The 23,346-nt window shown below is 42.9% G+C and overlaps 1 protein-coding gene across 1 annotated transcript in view; it reads left to right on the forward strand.

The window, feature by feature from the left end:
- ARID1B (AT-rich interaction domain 1B) overlaps positions 1-23,346 on the forward strand; it is a 599,087-nt gene that overhangs the window by 153,989 nt on the left and 421,752 nt on the right. The window lies entirely within an intron of this gene.

The raw sequence follows: 23,346 nt of genomic DNA on the forward strand, positions 1-23,346 counted from the left end.
ATACTACCTAATTTGATTCTGAGTCATCTTCTAGCCCAGCCCCATATCTCACTGGAAAAGCCATGACCATGAAGGTGAGGGTGGAACCAGAATGTCTACAAAGGTGGGGATGCGTCACATTTGGTAGCCCGTGTGCCTTCTTGTGGTGGTGACATCCCTACCACTTGCCCCTGCAGCGTTGCTGGATGGCCCACTTCCTGGAGGGGTTGTGTCAGTGCTGTTTCTCTCTGCCTGCAAGGTGGGGCCCCTGCTCCCTAACGAGGGCCACAAATCATTCTCATCCTCATCTTCTTGGGGCTCATGTAGTACTGTGTACAAGAGACAGAGAGAGACACATTAGGAAAAGTATGGCATTTCACTACCCTTTCAGCACACTTTGTTTCCTCACAGAGCATCACAAACCAGAAGTTGCAGGGAGGTAAAAGAGGGTAAGGGTAAGGTGAGGTTCCTTTATGAATACAAAGACTTGCACACATGCCATAATACGGGGAGTAAGGGGCACAAGAAAATGAATATGGGCATTGGACATCTTGAGAAAAGGTCAGGCTTTTTCCAAGATTCAAGGGAGCTTTTCTGTAGACTCCCATATAGTGAGGAGCCCCCTCCCTTCTCCTCAACCCATGGAGCACTCAGAATGAACAAGGACATTTTTGAGGGAAAGGGTTTTGTCCCCTTTGTGAGAAAAAGCAAAAAGGAAAGGAATTTATTCCACAGCCTTTGTTTCTCCCTCAGGACCATATATTGGACCTCCTGCAGGGCAAATGGCCACTTTTCCCTGTGCCCTGTTGGAACAAGCAAACACTCCTTTCAGCACACACCCTGCAAATCAGGAGGAAAAATATATTTACAATGGAAGGAAATTGGAGAAGGAGTTGGGTTCATTGAGGGGAATTGAGGTCTGGACCTATGCCTCATTGTAGGAAGGGGAAGATTCATTTACTCCACCCACCAGCCAGCAGCTGATTTGTAGACAGGAGCACCAGGCATCATTGGGGAAGTTAGCAGTAAGTTCTTACTGCCTGGGCGGAATCTGGTAAATTCCTTGTAGAGGAGGTCCTCCTCCACCAGCTCCAGGAGGCTTTCCAGCATCCACGATGGCCTGGAAGTCCTCCTTCCTCCTTCTATAAAGGTCCTCTGGGAGGAAAGATCTCACAGGCTCATTGTTAATGTTAGTGTCATCCTCCTCTTCCTTCTCAGCCCCTGCCACTCTTCTTTCTGTGCCAAAACACAAAATATACACGGGGAAGGAAAAGTCAATCACCTAGAAATTATGTATGTACAAATACAAAGTTTTTATCAAATGCATTCACATAAATATAGATAAATACAAACAAAATCAGTGCTCAGTACACCATATATGAAAAACGTGTATATTTTGTGTTTTGGCACTGTTGTCACTAGGGATAGCCTCTTTTGTTTTGTTGCTCTTCTTTCTGTGGCTGCAGCTGGTGTTTTCTCTGTCCTATGGGGAATCCTTCATAGTGTTTCTGCTGATTGTCTACTGTATGTGGTCAGCTGAATTTGGCTAGAATTTTTGCAGCTCAGATCTCTACCATGTTCCAGTTTCTTCACTCCACCCTCATAAATCTCGGCACTCTAACTTTGGGTTAACTCACAGGAGAAGGTGCATAGTCGCACCTTTTCCTACCTATAAATACAATGCTAGCAAAATGGGTAAAATACATGGGAACAATTTCTTCCATGCCTCACTGTAACGGAATGCTTATCTGTGTGTCATTAAGTTTTCCCACTGTTCAGTGTAAACATTTTATCTTTAAACTCTTGAGCAGCATTCAGTCTTTGAATTGAGACCTGAAAAGTGCTATCCTTGTCAGTATGAAATAATTTATAGGGTTTTTCTCGCAGTAGTCTCCCCACCAAGACACAAAGATTGCTCTTTAGAGTTTAATGTTTATTCTTTTATTAAAATAAACACTAACCTTTTAAATAAAGCAAGATATAAAAATATAAAATGATTATTATGATAAAACCTATAAAGAGGAACAGATGAAGGCAACAAGAATTAAGTCTTCTAACATTTTTCAATTAAATCTAAATCAGGTTTACTATGAAATGCATTGCAGTTTCAGTGAACACACATTTCAAGAATAAATTTCTCATCTAGATCTTCATGAGATTTCTTTCCACAAAATCCTGATCTGCTATCTGAGTTAGCACTTTTGTATGATATCTCATGCAGAAATCTAAGATCTTTTACATGTGATACATGGATAAACTATAGTTGGTTTGAAATTTTATTATACATATTTTCAATCATGTGGCATTCTGCCTACCCAAAAAATGACACTCTGTCCAGCTGCAATATAAGATATATAAATCATTAAAGATGACAGTAAAAGTTAAGTGAACAGATCATCATTGGTCCATTCTAACAGCTAGAGAACATTTATCTGCTGCAGTCCACTATTTTTAATTGGCTGTCAAAGATGAAAGAGTGCCTGTGTAGTTATACAACATGCCAGAAAAAACTACAGTAAAGTTCATACAGAGTTCACTAAAATATACATGTATCACTAAGTATAATGTGTTCTAATCCATATTTCTGTGACATCATGTCCAAACACAACAGTGATGTCTCTTGCTCTCTTACTGCCCAGAGGAGACTAAATGTTCAAAGTACAGTACCCCAAGTGCATCCCCCACCTAAAGGTTTGGAAAGATGGGATCACAAAGGTTTGCTTTGCACAAGGGAGGGGAGCAGCCGACAGCACCATCACCCAACAGCCTTGGCGAACTTTTACACACAATGCAGAGAAAGACGGACAACCTATGTCTAAAGTATATCATCTTGGATTTGAGGAGGGAGGGGCCTCTGATTCTTGGGCTGCCACAGTGGCTCATATTATGCAGATAAGCGTAAAATTGGAAACAATAGTTATTAAAGGAGAGCCGCATTAAGGAAGACTCGGGCATGTGTGGACCAGCTGTTCATTCAGTGGCCTTCTTCTGCTGTCCTTTGCTTAGGTGCCACCACTGACTATAAACGTTTTCCTAAGATAATGAGTCGAGGAGGATCTTCATCGTGCTGGGAAAGACTTCCAGTATTGGAAACAGCTGTCCAAGAGCCCCATTTCCCTGAACAGCATGCATCTGTGCATGTACAGCCAACACTCGCCATGTACATACACAGCAGACTCAAACTCATGATAATGGGAAAAAAATCAAACAGATTAGATCTGAACCATCAATGGCCTACCTGGAATAAACCAATAATAGAACAGAATTAGTCTGGAAACCTTATATACAAAACTGTAATGAAACTTTTCTCTGTGTATATCTCTAGTTAGTATACTTTACTAAGTAATTATTTTTACAGTGAAATACAACCCTTGGTGATGGGCTCATTCAATGTATGTGCAGATAATTGCAGTTACTCATTTGTGGATCATTTGCATAAATAATCCTGGAGAATTTGAATTTTCTAGCTAGAAGATAATATTCTCAACTGTTTATAATTAAGTGGGCAGACTTTTGATGGCCTGGAGACTTGTGCTTTAAGTGCCTCAAATTTGCAAACTTAGTAGAAAATTTACTGTGTATGAAAATTTTGAATTGCCCTTCTTGTAAATTCAGGATGGGGGAGCTAATATACAGCTAGGGGGTTATTTGGAAGAAAATGAGCACTTGTTTGTTTAGGTTTATTGATGTAAAATAAAGTTTGGTTATACATTTCTCCAATGTCATTTTAATATCTCGGGACGATTAGCTTGTCCTCTTGAGTACTTTGTTCATCCCAGATTTGCAGGAGTGTGCTTGCAGGATAGAATTTATATACATAGTATTGAGGTTATTATGCAGAGTACCTGATAGTATTTTTAGCAGTCATCTCTTTGCAAGCATATATGTAGTTTCCTGTCTTTGGGAATATGTTTGTGCTTGTGGAATGTTGACACATTTTTTTTTAAACTTTAGTATTATAATGTGACATGGTAAAGCAGACTGGAAACCAGCACATCTGTTTTTCAGTGTAATTTGAAATTGTGAAAAATACATTTCGAGTAATAATAATAGATATATAAAAGTTCACTTATTTGGAGCTGTGAATGGTAATTGATTTCATTTTCATTCTGTATTCTTGTCAGGTGGCATAGACTAGAAACAGTTATTCTTGTCTGCTGTGCTGCCTAGAATTAGGTCAGAGTTGTTGCAGAGTGTATTGGGCATTGTATGCAATATACATAATGTCTTACAGTTTGAAGCCATTATAAAACTGCTTAGCTTAGCTCTCTTGATTCTTTACTTTCTTGTAGCTTTAAGCTAAAAGATGCAGAATAACATTATATATTTTGTGCTTTGCAAGACCACAAACTCCTCATGGCTTTTTTACTGCTTCATGTATCTATTATGACCACATAATCGCAAATTGATCAAAAATTAAAAGCTAAATAAATATTCAGAGAATCTCAGAGCACATTCTGTGAGAGCTGTAGCAACCTCTACCAGACTTATGTAGAGTGGCTTACCTAGGCACAACCAAGAACTTTCATCAAGCACTGCTCCCTTAATGGTGAAGCCTAGACTGATACCTTATTTGGGAAGAAATGTTCTGCATTCTTTATTTTCATGCAGCATCTGTACTTCCCTCCAGGTAAGCCAACTTGCTAGTCTACACCCATCAGTGTGGTACACAGAGATCACTAATAAGTAAAGATAGGTGTGGTTTTTTTTTTACCAGTAACTGTTTTTTGAGTGATCATCAGTGCATTCATAAGTTCAGCCTGCCTTCCCCGCAACAGGTGCCTAACTTGATAAAGCCTATTTATTGTTTTTGGAAGCAACTGAATGGTAGATGCTACTCCCCTAGGGTTGCCAGGCCCCCTCAATCTCCCAGCGGGGGATTGGGGCCTGGCTCTTACCTTTGAGAAGGGGGGAGTGCGTGCGCAAAGAGTGCGCTCCTGTAAGCATGATGACATCACTTCCAGGAATGCTCCTTCCCTCCACAGCAGCCCAAAACGCACCCACGGATCAGGCCCATTTTGAGGCGCTGCAGAGCGCTCTCCGCAGCACCTGAAATGGGCCCGTTTTGGCACTGATTGGCCCCATTTTGAGCCCCTGTGGAGTGCGTGAGTGCTCCTGCACTCCGCAGAGGCCCAAAATGGGCCTGACCTGCACCCATTTTGGCACGGATTGGGCCCATTTTGGGTTGCTGCAGAGCGCAGAAGCGCTCCCGTGCTCCACAGCAGCCCGAATCCGGGCCAAAACTGGCCCAATCCTGGTGGCTGCTGCGCACAGGAGTGCACAGCACTGGAAGGGAGCATGCACAGAAGATGCACGCCCCCCCTGCTGGCCAGGTAAGTGGGGCGGGGTGTGGGGGGCAAGGACAGGGGATCCCCTGCCCCCACCGGAGGTCTTGCATCCCTATGCTCCCCTCTTTGAAGCATGGGCAGATGGAGACTACGTTTCTGAGGAGAGGCGATCTCATGCCTAAAAGCTAGCTTTAATCATAGCTCTGAGCTGGCTTAAAGCCCATCATTGCACATAGACTGACCACCCAAAAAAGAACAGTTACCTGGTTATATATACACAAAGAGACAAGTTCACACTAATTTTCAAGTTGCCAAATCTCTTTTCCCCATCCTTCTTTCTGCTTAACATTAAAAACAACAACAACTGCTCTTATATACCGCTCTTCTAGACAGTTTAGTGCCTCACCCAGACTGGTGAAGAAGTTAGTGTTATTATTATCTCCACAATACAGCTGGGGAGCTGGGGCTGAGAGGAGTGGCTTACCCAAGGCCACCCACTGAGCTCATGGCAGTAGTGGGATTCGAACCAGTAGAGTGCTGATTTGCAGCCAAACCATTTAACCACTGTGCTGCAGCAGTGTGAAGCCTAGAAGAATGTTACAATCTACTTCATCACCCTCTTAAAAGGTTTCTGGCCTATGAAGCAAAAAGGAAAACTGAGAATGTCCTAAACAGAAGTTATGTAGAACATTGTATATTTGGGGCATTTATTAGTTTGCAGCAAAAGAGAATTTTTTTCATAGATCCTTATAACTATTTTGAAACGTCTTGCTTCACATTTGCAAATAAATAGTTTTTGTTCCCCAGTATAAAAATGATAGATATTCATTGCACCCCTAATTAACAGAGTTTTTTGTCTTTTGCATTTGCACTTGCTTTCAATATTGTACAGATTTGTTTTTAACAAGGCATTTTGAGTGAAATTCTGAAACTTTTATCTCCAGTTCTGCCTGTTTGAATTTCTAGAGGAAGACTAAGAAATCCATCAAGAGTCCTGTGTAAGTAGTATCTCTCTAGCTAAAAGCCTGAAGTGTGGTAGTAGGAGAAAATTATGCCCTATATACCTTCTGCATTATTTACCAGCTTCTTCAAACTCTTGATTCTTTTGCTCATTTTATAAACAGTTTTCTTCATAAATTGACTCTAATATTTTCATTAAATTATTTCTGTGGAAGAAAAGAAAGGAAATTTAATGACTCCTTTTAGAGCCCAAACTCCATTATCATCTATGTGGTTGATGGTCTATCAGTTATCCAACACAATTTCAGAGGTTGTTGACTCAAAGCTATTTAGACAGGTAAGGAATTCCAGAGTGTCCTGGTCATGCCGGCTTGCTTACTGTGTGTTCACATTCAGGCAATTATGCGTGAATCTCAAGAGCATGTTCAGATGCTGTTTACTAGAGAAAAGGTCAGCCTGTTCAAGGGTATTGAGTTCTCTTGCATAGCTCTTCTGATCATTGCAGGGATGAAGGAATTTGTGCTATTGTAGTTTTCCCCTATGTTCCCTGGTTGGGTCTGTATCCATATGTGAGAGTGCCAATATGTGTGCCAAAATCTTAGCCATTCATTTCCATTTTGTTTGTGTACATTCACATTGAATACACAAAGCTGTACCTGGCTTTGGGAGCATCTCAAAGTTTTAAGTGGGTTTTTAAAAATGTCTTTTATATCCCACTTTTTCCCACAATGGGAACCCAATGCAGCCGATATCATTCCCCTCTCCTCCTTTTTACCCCAACAAGAACCTTGTGAAGTAGTAGTAGAGTGTGTGACTGGCTTGAGGTCACCAAGCAGACTTCTATGACAGAGTAGGAGTTTGAACCTGGGTCTCCCAGATCATAGCTGTACGCAGCAAAATATTATTTTGTTTAAAATAGTTAGAAACATATTCATATGTAAATGGACTGAGTTGCTACCAATATGCAGATGACACTCAGCTTTATTGTGCACTTCCAGGAGATGCCAGAAGCTATGGAAATGGTGAACTGGTCCTGAAGGCAGTTTTGGAATGGATGAGAGATAACAAGCTCAAACTTAATCCCTACAAAAGGGAGGTGCCACTGGTGGAGGGAAGGTTTGTACGAGGAATTGGGATATCTCATATACTGAATGGAGCAGATTAGTAACTCAGGAGTGCTTCTGGATCTAGGCCTCCTGTTAGATAAACAGATGGCAGAAGTGACCAGGGATGCCTTTCACCAGCTCTAGCTGGTGAGCAAGCCATGGCCCTTTCTGGGGGAACATGCCACTGTGGTGCATGCTCTGGTAACATCTAGATTAGATTACTATGGTGAGTTCTATGTGGGACTGCCCTTGAATAGAGATGGGCACGAACAGCAATATGAACAAAAAAAGCCATGAACAGCCCAATCTGCTGTTCGCGAACCAGCTATTCGTGAGGCCCCATTCTAAATGAACAGGTGGTCGTTGCAAGCCTCGTTTGTTGCTGTTGCTGTTCGTCAAGCCAGACAGTCTGGCACCTGCATTCAATTCCATTGGCAATTTAGGCAGGGATTGTCTGAACTCTTTCTGAACTCCTGCTGTTGCCCTGGAAACCCCAATCTAAGCCCAATTTAGCTTGATAAGCAGGTCTTCCTTTCAAGTGTGGAGCTCCAAATGTGTTACAAGGGAACAAAGACCAGGGTGGAGGGGGGCTCCCAGCTCTGGCTTTGGAGAGGGAGAGACAGCTGCTGTTGGCGTTTTGATAGAGTGCATTGGAGCTTGAATTTTCTTTGTGTGTGGTGGGATAGGATCTACCCCTTCAAGTTCCAGGGCTGCTGCCAGGCTCTGGGCCAAGCTATTATTTATTATTGGTACCTTTCCCGGTGCCTGCTCAGGCCAGGTTTCTGGGAGTGGTGCAGTAGGGATCTTGACTTGGATAATGGCTGGAGGAGAGCCTGCTGGCCCCCATGAACAGTCAACCACGAACATGTTCGTGAACAGGGCCATGTTCGTGGTTGTTCATGAGTCCCTGTTCGTGAATGGCAACAAGCAACAAACATCATGTTCATTTTTTTTTCTGTTCGTGCCCATCTCTACCCTTGAAGACTGTCCAGAAGCTGAAGTTGGTACAGAATGCTGCCACTCAAATGTTGACTGGGAGTGGGTTGAAGGGTCTCCAGTCTTGTTCCATCTACAGTGTCTTCCAGTTTGCTTCCGTGCCTAATTCAAAGACCTCTGAAGTCTTATACACTTGGGGCCAGCATAATTTAAGGACACATTTCTTTCATATGAACCTACCTTTCCACCCAGGTCAGATTCAGAGGCCCTGCTTTGAGTGCCCCTGCCAGCTGAGGCTAGATGGGTGGCAGCAACCCAAAGTGATTTGTATGGAGGGACTGGCATCATAGAAATGTTTTTTAAAAATACATACATTTCAGGAAGAAAATTAATGTTCCTGAGAAATCATGTTTGTCTCTTGGGTTTCATCCAGAAAATATTTTCTTCACATTGATATAGTGTTAAGTTTTCAATCTTTGTTTTACAGTCACAGAAGATTAATTAAAACAACTCTTTATTCTGTAACTGCTTGCAAATATTAACCTTACAAAGCCTGTGTTAAACTACTGAAGTGATAGAATTACATTTGCTTTATAAGATTTTGCTGCAAGAACATAGACAGGGCCATTTATAGTTCAGTACCGTTAATTGCTTAACATTTAGATATTAGTACAGGAGTCTATTAATTAACTTAATAATAAAGCTATTGGAACACAAGCTGATAAAGTGATCTTATTTTAACAAAAAGTATCAATGATGCTTGCATGTAAGTTACAACTAAATACGTTATTTCTTCTTTTTAGCCTTTTCTATAGAATCAGACATCAGTGATGGGTATTTTCCCCATTTTGTAGTGCCATTAATATTGAAGAAGCTACTTTAAGTTAATTATTGAAATAATTGGAGAGGAGGGATAAATAGCTTTGAGAGTTTCCTTTCTCATGAGTAATTAATTCACCCTTCATGGCTATGCTTGCCTACCCATAATTCTTCACATTTACTTCACAAAACAAGGGTGTAAAAATATGTCTCAGATAATTTTGATGTTCTTTACTATTACAGAAAAAAGTATTAAAGAAATAAAATGTAACAGGGAGTAAATGACTTTTCAATGGAGTTTATGAGACTGCCAAGTAATTAGTGATACTTCATATTGAGTTGAAATCTTGTCATACATACATATTAAATTTATATCACCATTTCTCAGAGGTAATTATCCCACCCAAACATTGATTGCTGAGCCCTCCTGGAAAATGTTAGAACATGTCAAGTTTCTGCTTCTTTGTTTTAAGTATCTGTTTGAGTATAGTGCCAGAACTGGGAACTGTTCTGGGTGGGAGACAGCGTTGCTGCCCTCAGCCGAGTAGCAGCTGTGGGGGAGGGCAGAGTAACTTCTGCATTTTGCCAGGCACAGAGTCCTACATCTCGCAACTGGAACAGCTCCTGGGAGAGGTCAGGATCCTATGGAGCCTGCACATTATGCTGCACAGTCTTTAAAAGAACTGGGATGCCAGCCTGCTCTTGGCACCACAGAGCATGAGTTAGTGGAAGGAAGATGAGTTGGGTGCTGTAAAACGCTCTTAATTTCCAAGCGGAGACTGCAAAAGTGGAGCTTGGGTTTCACCCTGAGCTTGGAGGAAGTGTACTCAGGGACATTGGAACCCCAACTCCCTAAGAGTATTCCAAGGGGCAATCTCATCTTGGGGACTAGCTACTTTAGTTTCCCATTGCAGTAAGGATTCAGGTGAGGTTTGGGGAGAGATCTCTGTCTTTTGGTGCTACACCTCTGAAGATGCCAGCCACAGCTGCTGGCGAAACGTCAGGAACTACAATGCCAAGACCACGGCAATACAGCCCGGAAAACCCACAACAACCATCGTTCTCCGGCTGTGAAAGCCTTCGACAATTCATTGGTTGTCCTAGTCACTGTAGAGATAAAGAGCATATAACTCAACTAAAGAGCAACAAATTCATTACCTCCCTTTATGATTGGAAGCGGGTGCTACTAGGTACTGCCACCTTGTGGTTATCATGATGATGAACATGATGAAGAAGAAGATCCAGTCACAGCACATTCCAGGACATCTGGGGCAGAGTCGGGCCATCCGTCCATCATCAGATACAATTGGGTGTCATCTGCATATTGATGGTACCCAAGTACGAAACTCTGTACCAGCTGGGCGAGGGGGCTCATATATACGTTAAATAGCAAGGGGGAGAGGGACACCACACACCTTGAGGGACACCACACACCAACGGGTGGTGGGATGACAACTTCTCCCCTAGTGCCACCCTCTGTCCCCGACCGTGGAGAAAAGAGACAAACCACTGCAAGGCCATCCCTCGAATCCCCACATCTAGTCCTTTTATCATCAGTTAATGTGGAAAGATATCAATAGCTTGATCCCAGATCATTTTAAATTGTTCTCTTTGCTTCTCTCATTGGTACGCTTCCAACTTGAGAGTAATATAAACCATAGCTGCAGTGACATATGATGCTAACATAGTGACAGTGGACTCCCATGCTGGGCAAGTGAGGCAAATCCATCTGAACACAATGAATTTCAATTGCAGTCTCATTCCGTGAGCTCTGGGGGTTTTCCTGGGGCATTAATGGAGGCAGTGGTGAGGCCTCTCCTAAAGAAACCATTATTGGATCCTGCCAACCCGGTCAGTTACCACCTGGTTTCGAACCTCCCTTTTCTGGGCAAGGTGATTGAGCGGGCAGCAGAGAGACAACTGCAGAGTTTCCTGAAGGAGACCTTGGCCCTGGATCCCTTCCAGTCTGGTTTTCGCCTGGAACATGGGACGGAGTCACTGCTGGTTGCCCTCATGGACAATCTTCACAGACACCTGGATCAAGGTGGGTCAGCACTGCTAATATTACTAGACCTTTCAGCGGCGTTCGATACGGTGAACTACGAGCTTCTAATCCAGCGCCTCGCCGATGTGGGGATACAGGGGACAGCACTACAGTGGCTAGTCTTTTCTCCACGATTGGGGACAGAGAGAGGCGCTGGGGGAGAAAGTGTCCTCTCACCACCCGCTGGTATGCGGTGTGCCATGGGGCAATACTCTCCCCCATTATTGTTTAACATCTGTACGTGCCCCCCCCCCCCCGCCCAGCTGGTGCAAAGCTTCACTCTTGGGTGTCACCAGTACACTGATGACACCCATATATATCTGTTGATGGGTGGCTGGCCTGGCTCGGCCCCGGATGTCCTGGAGCATGGCTTTGAAGCTGTGGCTGGATGGTTGAAACAGAGTTGGCTGAAATTAAATCTCACAAAGACGGAGATCCCGTATTTGAGTTGCGGGCGCATGGATTTGGGACCCTGATTCCTGTTCTTGATGGGGCAGTACTTGTACTGGCCCCAAGAGTCAGGAGCCTTGGAGTGATCTTGTATGCCTCCTTAAATATGGAGGCTCAGGTAGCTGCGGTTGCCCGGTCTTCTTTCTTCCATCTTCAGCAGACCAGGCAACTTGCCCCTTATCTCTCGACTTGCGACTTAACTACAGTGATAACCTTATGTGGTACGATAAGTATAAAATGGATGCAATGTTCCAGCACCACTATTTGAGAAGGAATTTATTGTTGACTTGGCTAAAGTACAAAAAATATATTGACCAGAAGAAACCACTGTGGATTATACCAGCTGAGGTGATCAACCCAAATTTAGAGTATAAGGGAAAAGAATGGCTTACCCTCAAGGACTTAACAGAAGTAGCAGATAAAGAGCTGAAGCTCAAACCAAATGAGGAGTTGCCTTTTAAGAATGGTTGGTTACAATACAGACAGATAAAAGATCTATTTAACTCAGACCAAAGGAAAACAGGTTATAGAATTAAAAACTCAGAATTTGAAGAACTCTTGTTGGGAGACGATACTAAAGCTATTTCAAAAATGTATAAATTGTTATTGAAGTGGTGAAACAGTCAAGGTACAGTTGGTAAAGTGGGCAATAAATTGTAATAATGAAATAACAATGGAAGCGTGGGAACAATTGTGGAAAAACACGTTTAAAATATCAACATGTACCAGTATAAAAGAAAATGGCTATAAAATGCTATATAGATGGTATTTAACACTGAAAAAATTAGCCATAGCCAATAAACAGCTATCTAATAAGTGTTGGAAATGTAAGGAGCATGAAGGTTCTCTATTTCATATGTGGTGGACTTGCCGTAAGGCTAGAGACTTTTGGTCTAAAATTTGTGTTGAGATGTCTTTGATACTTCAATATAATGTTGTTAAAAATCCAGAAATGTTGTTATTATCTTTGCATTTAGAAGATGTTAATAGAAACGATAAGACATTGTTATATTATATGATAACAGCAGCAAGAACGTTATATGCTCAATACTGGAAGAAAGAAGAAATACCTGAAATTGAAGAATGGACAAGGAAATTGTTGTACATGGCTGAAATGGACAAGTTAACAAGAAATTTGGAAGATCAAGATCCGAATATGTTTTTGGAAGATTGGAAAAAACTAAAAAAATGTATGGAAAAGAGATGGGATGTTAAGGGACAATTATGGTCTTTCAAAGGGTTTTAAAGACATTAAGTAAGATAAGATTTAGTTAAGATCTTTACCAATAACGAGATAAGAACAACTATAGTATAGACATAATGTGATAATAATAATGGGAGGTTGGAGTGCTGTTGGAAGTCAATATGGAAAAGGGGGAGGGGAGGGGTGGGGGAATATATCTGTGGGAAATAAAATGAATTGTACATGTGTTTTAATTTGATTGTATTGACCCATCCAATAAAAAACTATTTTACAAAAAAAAAGAACTCCAAAAGAGTGGTGAGGCAGGACTTCACTTTGCTGAAGCTATGTTGATTATCCCTCAGCAGGCTTTGTTCCTCTATGAGACTAATAATTCTATCTTTTATTACAGTTTCTCCTAATTTTTCTGGGACTGATGTTAGCTAACTGGCCTGTAATTTCCTGTTTCCCCTCTAAACCCCCTTTTAAAAATCAGAATAACATTTGCTACTCAGTCTTCTGGTACAGTGGCTGATGTTATATATACAGGTTAGTAGATCACACATTTGAGCTCCCTAAAAATTCCCAGGTGTATGCCATCAGGATCTGAAGACTTAGTGGCTTTTAATTTCCTCAGTAGGTTTTTAATTTTATTTCTTGTCACTTCAATTTAATTCAGTTCTTCAAACTCCCTTCCTGAAAATAGCAGCTCTGGAGTGGAAAGATGACTCAGTAACTTTTCATCATACACAATAATGCTGCCCATCTTTTAATGAGTTTGGGAAGCCATGAGCATATCCTACCAATATTATGCCAGTTGCAGTTACAGTTTCTGGGTCCAATTCAGCATGCTAGTTTTGCGCTGTATTGCCATTTATGGCCATGTATTTGGTATACCTGAGGGACCATCTCTCCTTGTGACAGCCCTTGTGTCTGTTGTGGTCAGATGCTTCTCTTCTGTTGTGTGTGTGTTCCTTCACTGTGAGAAGTTAGAACTGGGGTAGTGAGAACCTGGGATTTTGGCACCGAGGCCATGTGTTGTGTTACAACTTTCTCGTCTTCAAGTGTGAAGAGAAGCCTATATTTCACTGTATTCTGTAAGAAATGAGAGACCTTTAAAAACTCAAGCTTCTGGTTTATTTAGTAGTCTGAGGCAGTTTTATAGGGTTTTGTTTTTTGTTTTCTGATTTTTTATTTTGTTTTTAAAAATTGTATACTTCGAATGTTGAAAAAAAACCCTTATAATTATTCTTAATCAATAACAAACATTTTAATTGTTTTAGCATTCTGTGTTTAAGCATACCTGATATTGTCGAAGGCTTTCACGGCCGGAGAACGATGGTTGTTGGGGGTTTTCCGGGCTGTATTGCCGTGGTCTTGGTGCTGTACACGGCTGTATTGGCTGTATTGGCTGTATTGGCTGTATTGCCGTGGTCTGTCTTTTGGTGCTACACCTCTGAAGATGCCAGCCACAGCTGCTGGCGAAACGTCAGGAACTACAATGCCAAGACCACGGCAATACAGCCCGGAAAACCCCCAACAACCATACCTGATATTCTTGTTAGCCTTTATGATATATCTCTGTTCCTTCTTTCCTTTAAGTAAGAAAGATACCCCTAAGAAGAAAATAAAAATATTTCCCGGGAAACAGCATGTTTGAATCACTAACTTGATTATTCTAGAGGAACCAGCTGTTCTTGCTGCTGCTTTTTTTCTTTATTCGTAAGCTGTCTTCAGAATTTTGGCTCTACTGTAAGCTTGGGGCACTGCGATGACCTCATTTACGTGAGCAAGCCCTGCAGTTCAGAGATATTCTTTTGCCGGTAGCAGGCAGTCTGGTGTGGGATTTTGTTGTATTGAGACCCAAATTCTCTGCTTACACAGCAAAAAAAAAGCTTAAAGAAGCAGCATCTTTTTAATCCTGTAGCCCTCAAGAGATTGTAATTTTGTTTAGCTCCTGAACTGATTGGTAGTGCTGGCTTCTGAATCGTCAGACTGGCTCTGTCTTCAACAGATCTGACAAAAGCATTTACTCCAGGACTTTTATCAAATGGGACAGGACAAAACCTGAGGTGTGTATGTACATTACGATTCCAATATATCAGAAAAGAAAGAGTACAGTTTTCATTTCATTTCATCAGTCCTGCAGTGTCTGAGGAAAAGCCTGGAACATTGTAGCGCTGGGATGTCCATGTGAAAGTAGATCATTTGATTTACATAAAACATACAGTTACATTTCAGACACTGTTTCAAATGTATTGACATGCATTCACAGTGTTCTCAATATTCTGTATCTTCCAGAAGTGCACAGCATAGTGCAGGATACTTCTTACCTTCAGTTTTGGATATGGATATCAGAGTACACACAAAATACATGCATAGTAGTCAAGGTTGAAGGATACATGCTCGTGGAAGTAATCACTTTCTCTTTTAAAGTACATGTGAGTAAGGACATAAAACTTTTCTGCTGGCCATTAACTTGGTTTTTAAAAGAAAACTGCAACTTTTACCTGTGTAAAACTTTTACCTTCAGAATTGAAGGGATATGTACTTTGTGGATATGTGCTTTGTGTTCTTTCTCTGAACAGACATGATTGTTCCAGACACCTGTATACGCCACAAAACCTAGTAACTACTAATTGTAGGTGTCATGACTATGGCTGCAACTTTAGGTTCAAGGGTGAGAAGTAGACCTTATTGAGGAGCACATGCCCTTTTTGCTATTCACACATCCTATAAATAGAGGGATGCACTTGAAATTATATATTTGGCTCCTTTTTATGTATATTTATGATATTTATGGTGTATATTTATGTGTGATGGACAGAGGAGCTCAAGGAAGGGATGGCAGAATGTTGGTGTGTGTATGTGTGTATGCGCGTGCCTATGTATAAACTTTAAGACATGAGATATATACTCTGTTTCATTTAAGATGTTAGGGGATTTAGATACATTTTTCAAAAATTTATATTTGCATTTAATGTTACTGCTTACATTTTCGAGTATCTTAAAATAAATGGATTTATTCTAAAGGAGAAGTGAAGGAATGCTCCATGATGCATTGGTAAAGTGCACCAAGTAGAGATCGTAGGAGGCCATAATGAACTAGGAGGCCAAAATGGCCCTGGAAAAGGGGCCTTTAGCCTCACTCCCAAATGGAAGGAAGAAGTGTGAAATCAGTGAGTGCTGGCTTGTGGTGGCTCTTACCCTCCTTTCTTATGCAAAGCAAGGGTCACTGACCCATGGCAGCTGACTCTAGTTGAGGCTACCCTGTGCGAGGCAACACTTGCCTCACTTAGGGCCAGACTGGCTCCTACACTGGGACTAGCCCACTGGGACTTTCCCCTGTGATCTTAATGGTGACTCAACCCTTGATAGCTAGCCCTTTTAATTAGCACTAATCATTATTCAGATAGACTTTACTACTTTGTTTCCATATGTCACTCCTCTAAAAAGCTGAATGGGGTATGGGGATACTTTGCTTCCTCACTTGGAAATAGATACATCTAATGATCATGTTAGCTGAATTACACAGAAGTTGCCTGTGAGAAAGAAGAATGATAGCTTAAAATGTGCAGGGCACCAGATTTGAAGAGTGGCTTCTTTCTTGTTTTTCCCCGCTCCTAAAAGGCGAGGCACAAACTTTCCAGCAGAGATTAGTTTAAACTGCTATTTTGACCCTGGAAATAAAACAAATCAGATTTTTAAGCAGAACTGCAGAAGGTATCACATAGGCGGTGAGCTCATTTATGATCGCCCGCGGAGACTCATGGATCCAATTAGTTTCCAGAATGCTCTGCAGGATTCAATGCCCCCTGGCAGCTCGTTGAGTGACTTGGTGGGAGACTGGCAGCACCGTCTCTCGAAAGCCATTGATGAGATGGTTCCCCGTCGTCCTCTCCGTCCCTGAGTCAGATGGGCCCCCTAGTATACGGAGGACCTACGTCTGATGAAGTGGGAACTGAGACAGCTAGAGTGAGTGTGGTGACGGACCCATGGGGAAGAGGAAAGATCATCTTACAGAGCATTTATGAAGGCCTGTGAGGTGGCTGTGAAGGCGACAAAGAGGGAATACTTTGCCACCTCCTTAGCAACTGCAAGCTCACACCCAGCAAAATTGTTTCAAGTTGTTCAGTCCTTAGTCTCCTTCTCTCAGGGAGACTGCCAAAATAGAAATTCGGCTATTAGCTGTGAGGCTTTTGTGAGCTTTTTTGCAGATAAAATCTTGTCTCTCCACCGTGATCTGCCAGCCACGGTGGATACAGTAAGGGAACTGGAGGCCCCTTGGCCATCTTCTGGTTCAACCTTAGATCACTTCAGTCTGGTCTCCCGGGATGAGGTGGACAGGATCCTGCAGCTGGTTAGGCTCAACATGTGCTCCCTGGACCCCTGTCCATCATGGCTGGTGAAAGCCAGCGTCGATAGGTTGAGGGCCCAACTGGAGGATATTATTAATACATAATTAAGCTCTGGGGTTTTTCCCGGGGCATTGAAGGAAGCCATGGTGAGGCATCTTTTTAAAAAGCCATCTTTGGACCCCGCCGACCTGTCCAGTTACCGCCAGTATCGAACCTCCTGTTCCTGGGAAAGGTGATTGAGCGGGTGGTCGTTGAGCAGCTGCAGGTTTTCCTGGAAGAGACTTCTGTCTTGGACCCATACCAGTTCGGCTTCCGTCTAAGCCACGGGACGGAGACAGTGTTGGTCGCCCTCATGGATGATCTCTACAGACATTTGGATTAAGGCGGGTCGGCGCTGCTGATATTGCTAGATCTCTCTGCGGCATTCAACACGGTCAACCATGAGCTGTTGGTCCACCAGTTCACCGATGTGGGGATTCAAGGGATGGCCTTGCAGTGGCTTGTCTCCTTTCTCCATGGTTGGGGACAGAGGGTAGCGCTGAGGGAGAGAGTGTCCATGTGCCAGCCATTGGTGTGCGGCGTCCTACAGGTGGCAATACTCTCTCCCCTGTTGTTCAACCTTTATATGCGCCCCCTCGCCCAGTTGGTGCGGAGTTTCGGACTGGGTTGTCACCAGTATGCGGAAAGTTATATCTGTTGATGGGCAGCCCACCTGAATCGGCCCCAGATGTCCTGTTAAGAGCCTTGAACGTGGTATCTGGTTGGGTGAAGCAGAGCAGGCTGAAGCTGAACCCTGTGAAGATGGAGGTCCTGTATTTGGGCCATGGGCTGCAGGATATGGGGATTTGTCTTCTGGTCTTTGAGGGGGGCCCGTTGGTGCCTGTCTCATCAGTCAGAAGTCTTGGCGTGATCCTGGATTCCTCCTTATCTATGGAGGCTCTGGTCATGCCTGTGACCCAGACTACTTTTTTCCAACTACGTCAGGCTGGGCAACTTACCCCCTATCTTTCAGTCCACGACCTAACCGCAGTGATCCATGCAATGGTCACCTCTAGGCTAGATTACTATAACTCCCTCTATGCAGGGCTACCCTTGGGTCTGACCTGGAAACTACAGTGGGTCCAGAATGCTGCTGCTCGGGTCCTGATGGATGTTCCATTCCGGTCACATATTACACCAATTTTGCAGCAGCTTCACTGGCTTCCCATGGAGTTCTGGGTCCATTTCAAGGTGTTGGTGTTGACCTTTAAAGCCCTAAATGGACTGGGACCAGCATATCTGAGGGACCGTCTCTCCCCGTATGTACCCCGGAGAGTGCTTCGTTCAGCAGATAAGAACTTGCTGGTGATCCCTGGCCCCAGGGAGGCTCGTTTGGCCACAACCAGGGCCAGGGCTTTTTCGGTCCTGGCCCCAACCTTGTGGAACTCTCTGTCTGAAGACTCTTGGGCTCGCCAAGATCTGGTATCATTTCGGCAGGTCTGCAAGATGGAGATGTTCCACTGGCCATATGGTTGAGGCCAGTATTAGGACCATCGTCGAGCCTCCCATCGCCTTCTCCTATCCAATGACATCCCGTCTGTCTGGGTGTCTCCTTCTTTGTATTTGAGGGCAGGAATGTGCAATAGGCCATCTGATTTATGATTTTATGATACGATTTTAATTGTATTTATATAACCATGTGTTTTATGAATGTTGTACCCCGTCCTGAGTCCGCTTGTGGGGAGGGTGGGCTAAATATCAAATAAAGTAAAGTATTTGAGTTTTGAGCATTTGGCCACATTAGGAAGGGTATGTCCATAAGATTGCAATTGATTCCGCACACGTTGGATAATGCATTTCCAATCCGCTTTATAGTTCATTTGGAACAGATTTTTTCATGTGCAGAACAAAAAATCCACCTCAAACGATTGATAAAGTGCATTGAAAGTGCATTATCCAACGTGTGTGGAATCAGCCATACAACAGAGTTTAGCAGTGATTCCGCACACAATGGATAATGCACTTCCAATCCTCTTTATAGATCATTTGGAATGGATTTTTTTCTGTGCAGAACAAAAAAATCACCTCAAGCGATTGATAAAGTGCATTGAAAGTGCATTATCCAACGTGTGCGGAATCAGCATAGATTTTCTCCTCCTCCTCTTCCTCCTCCTCCTCCTCCTCCTCCTACGAGAGCCACTATGGCAAGTATATAAGCACGTTGTTGTTATTGTTGTTATTGTTGAGATTGGAGTGCTGAACTAAGTTCACTGTGTGGCAAAAAATGTGCCTTCCAAGAATGAAGCAAGGATGGAAGGATTAGAGCGGGGGCCAAAGAGTAGGCAATAAGCTTGAGTAACAGCAGGAAATGAAAGTGTAGAAATCACATGGCCTAGGTGAAGTGAGAGAGCCTCAGTAGCCATCAGGATTTAGGAATCGGTGCTTATTGGAAAGGAAACTCTGGTATTTAGTGTACAGAGTGATACCATTACTGTATTTTTCCCAATCATAGAATCATAGAGTTGGAAGGGGCCATACAGACCATTTAGTCCAACCCCCTGCCCAGTGCAGGATCAGCCTAAAGCATCTCTGACAAGTATTCATCCAGCCTGTTCTTGAAAACTGCCAGTGAGGGGCAGCTCACCACCTCCCTAGGCAGCTGATCCCACTTTTGAACTACTCTGACCGTGAAAAAGTTTTTCCTAATATCCAGCCAGTACCTTTGTGCATGTAATTTAAGCCCATTGCTTCAGGTCCTACCCTCTGCTGCCAAGTGGAACAGCTCCTTGCCCTCCTCCAAATGACAGCCTTTCAAATATTGAAATAGAGCAATCATGTCCCCCCTCAATCTCCTCTTCTCCATACTAAACATTCCCAAGGCCCTCAGCCTTTCCTCGTAGGGCTCAGTCTCCAGACCCCTGATCATCCTCGTCGCTCTCCTCTGCACCCTCTTGATTTTGTCCACATCCTTTTTGATGTGAGGCCTCCAGAACTGCACACAATACTCCAGGTGTGGCCTGACCAAGGCAGTATAGAGAGGGGCTATGACCTGCGATTTTGATGCTATGGCCCCTTTGATACAACCCAAGATTGAATTAGCCGTTTTTTGCCACCGCATCACGCTGACTGCTCATATTTAGTTTACAGTCCACTCTTACCCCAAGATCCCTTTCACATATACTACTACCCAGAAGTGTATCCCTCATCCAGTATTTGTGCTTCCTATTTTTGTGGCCCAAATGTAATACTGTGCACTTGTCTTTGTTGAATTGCATCCTATTCACAGCTGCCCACTTCTCCAGAGTATTCAGGTCTTGTTGAATTTTAATTCTATCTTCTTGGGTATTTGCTACCGCTCCCAATTTGGTATCATCCGCAAATTTAATGAGCAGCCCTTCCACTCCCTCATCCAGATCATTGATAAAAATATTGAAAAGTACTGGGCCCAAAACCGAGCCCTGTGGCACCCCACTGGACACCTCCCTCCAATCTGATGAAACGCCGTTGACCACCACTCTTTGATTGCAGTCCTCCAACCAGTTCCCTATCCACCGAACTGTCCTATAGTCTACTCCACAGTCTTCCAGTTTGCCCATCAGAATGTCATGGGGAACCTTATCAAAAGCTTTACTGAAATCCAGATAAATCACGTCAACAGAGTTCCCCCGATCCAGTAAGCTGGTCACTCGGTGAAAGAAGGAAACCAGGTTGGTCTGGCAAGATCTGTTAGGAACAAAACCATGCTGACTTCCCCGGATCACTGAGTGGTCCTTCAGATGCTTACAGATTGATCCCTTTAAAATCTGCTCTAATATCTTCCCAGCAACAGAAGTCAGACTGACCGGTCATCCTTCTTCCCTTTCTTAAAGATTGGGATAACATTCGCTCTTCTCCAATCTTGTGGCACATCCCCAGTCCTCCAGGAGGCCTTGAAGATGATGGACAGGGGTTCTGCAAGTTCTCTAGAAAGTTCTTTCAGCACTCTTGGGTGCACCCCATCCGGCCCAGGGGATTTGTATTCATCCAGTGCAGCCAGATGCCTCTCCACTACCTCTCTGTCAATGTCAATTAGCCACTCAGGTGTCCTGCCACATTTTCTACTATCTCTAGATGTGCCTGAGTTCTTCAGGGAGAAAACAGAGGCAAAAAAGTCATTAAGCCTGTCTGCTTTTTCTCTGTCCTGTATCAGAGTTTCTCTATCTACTCCCAACAGCAGTCCAGTTGCCTCTTTTACCTTGTGTTTGCTTCTCACATATCTGTAGAAGTTTTTCTTATTGTAGCGAGCCCTCCTGGCCAGACCCAGCTCGTACTGAGCTTTGGCCTCTCTGATGGCTGATCTGCAGTACCTAGTAACCCTCATATACTCCTCTTTAGAGGTCTGTCCTTCTCTCCATTTCCTGAACATTTCCTTTTTCTCCCTTAGCTTATTCTGGAGCTCTCTGTACATCCACATCGGTTTCTTGGAGCCCTTACCATGTTTCCGTCTTGTTGAAATAGTGAGGGCTTGAGCTTTCAAAAGCTCTTGTTTGAGAAGGGCCCATCCTTCACTCGCTCCTTTCCCTTCCAGCACACTCCCTCACGGAATGACTCTCATCAAGCCTCTGAGTTCATCGAAGTTGGTCCTACAAAAATCTAACCTACGAGTTTGGCTACGAACTTCCTTGGCCCCCCACAGCAACTGGAATTCAAGAAGGACATGGTCACTTCCCCCTAAGGTCCCCACCACCTTCATCTCATCTACCAATTCTTCCCTGTTGGTTAATATCAAGTCTAGTATGGCCGAGCCTCTTGTAGTTTCCTCCACCTTTTGAAAAAGGAAGTTATCGGCCAGGCAGGTCAGGAAATTGCGTGATTCATGACGCTTTGCTGAGCCTGTCTCCCAGCACACATCGGGGAAGTTGAAATCACCCATAATTACAAGGTTCTAATGTCTGGATACTCTACCAATCTGTTCAAAGAGGGCAGCATCCATTTCTTCTCGCTGGTCAGGTGGTCTGTAGCAGACTCCAACAATAATACCCTTTGTCCTTCCTCCCCTTATTTCTACCCATATGCTTTCCACCGGGCTGTCCGCCCCATTCTCCATAACTTCTTGACAATCAAGCCCTCTCCTCACATACAACGCCACTCCACCTCCTCTTCTACTCTTCTGGTTTTTCTTGAACAACGCATACCCACCCACTAGCACATTCCAGTCATAACTAACCTCCAATCTGAGGTTAGTTATGGGGATTTCATTATGTTAAAAGTCCATAAAGCTTCATTTAAAGCCTTTTGGCACTTATAATCATGTCCTTAAATTTTGAATACTTTCACGTCTACTGTGATACAGCATTTGGTCAGTTAGTGATTGTGACCATTTAAAAACCTTTCTGCCCTTTATTTAAAAAAAACCATTTTCTTCAGGCTGATGGTTGTCAGACTTTTTTAAACCCATCCTGTACCAATTGTTTCAGCGTCTCCAGTGCAGTAGCTTGAAAATTCCTTTCATTCTAATTATACAATGTATTTCTCCAATTGAAATTTCTTTCCTCCATCCACTTTGCTTTTTCTTATTTTAGAAAGCTTTGTGGAGTTTTCTACACTGTATTTTTTGTGTGGAAAATTTGGGATGAGGAAGAAGAAAGAAAAATGAATTCTAAGATTTTTTCATTGCTAGGTATGTTTGGTATAAAACATATGTTTGGTACAAAACTCTGGTTCAGACACTTGAGTACAGATTTTTTCATTGCTACGTATGTTTGGTACCAAACTCTGGTTCAGAAACTTGTGTGTCTGGTTCAGACACACAAGTGCAGTTTTTGGTTCGGAAAATCAGAAACAATCTTTGTTAGTAAGTCAGAAGTCTAAACTACATTTGAGGGTTGGGGTTGTTTTAGTCTGCTGTGATTTGCTTTTTAACCATTTCCTCTCTGTAACTGTTGCTGTTTTTCATGCATTGATTTAAGGGCTTTCCCAAAGTTATGGATTTTACTTTATTTGATGGTCCTATAAGTAATTCCTATAACAAAAATGGGAACTTGTGAAGGATCTAAATACATGTCTCCTTGTGAGTCAGACCTGGATATTCTTGCATAATTCACAAGTATATTACATGTACAGTCCTTGCCATATTGAGTATGAGCAGGAGTATGTGATATGTAGTGTCCCTCATAGAAGCCAGCAAGCCAGTGATCACAATACAGCATTTAGGAATACTGTTGTGAACAAATCTTGTACAATTAGAAGCATTTATTTATTTATT

This window comes from Eublepharis macularius, chromosome 1, assembly GCF_028583425.1.
Source record: "Eublepharis macularius isolate TG4126 chromosome 1, MPM_Emac_v1.0, whole genome shotgun sequence".
Lineage (NCBI taxonomy): Eukaryota > Metazoa > Chordata > Lepidosauria > Squamata > Eublepharidae > Eublepharis > Eublepharis macularius.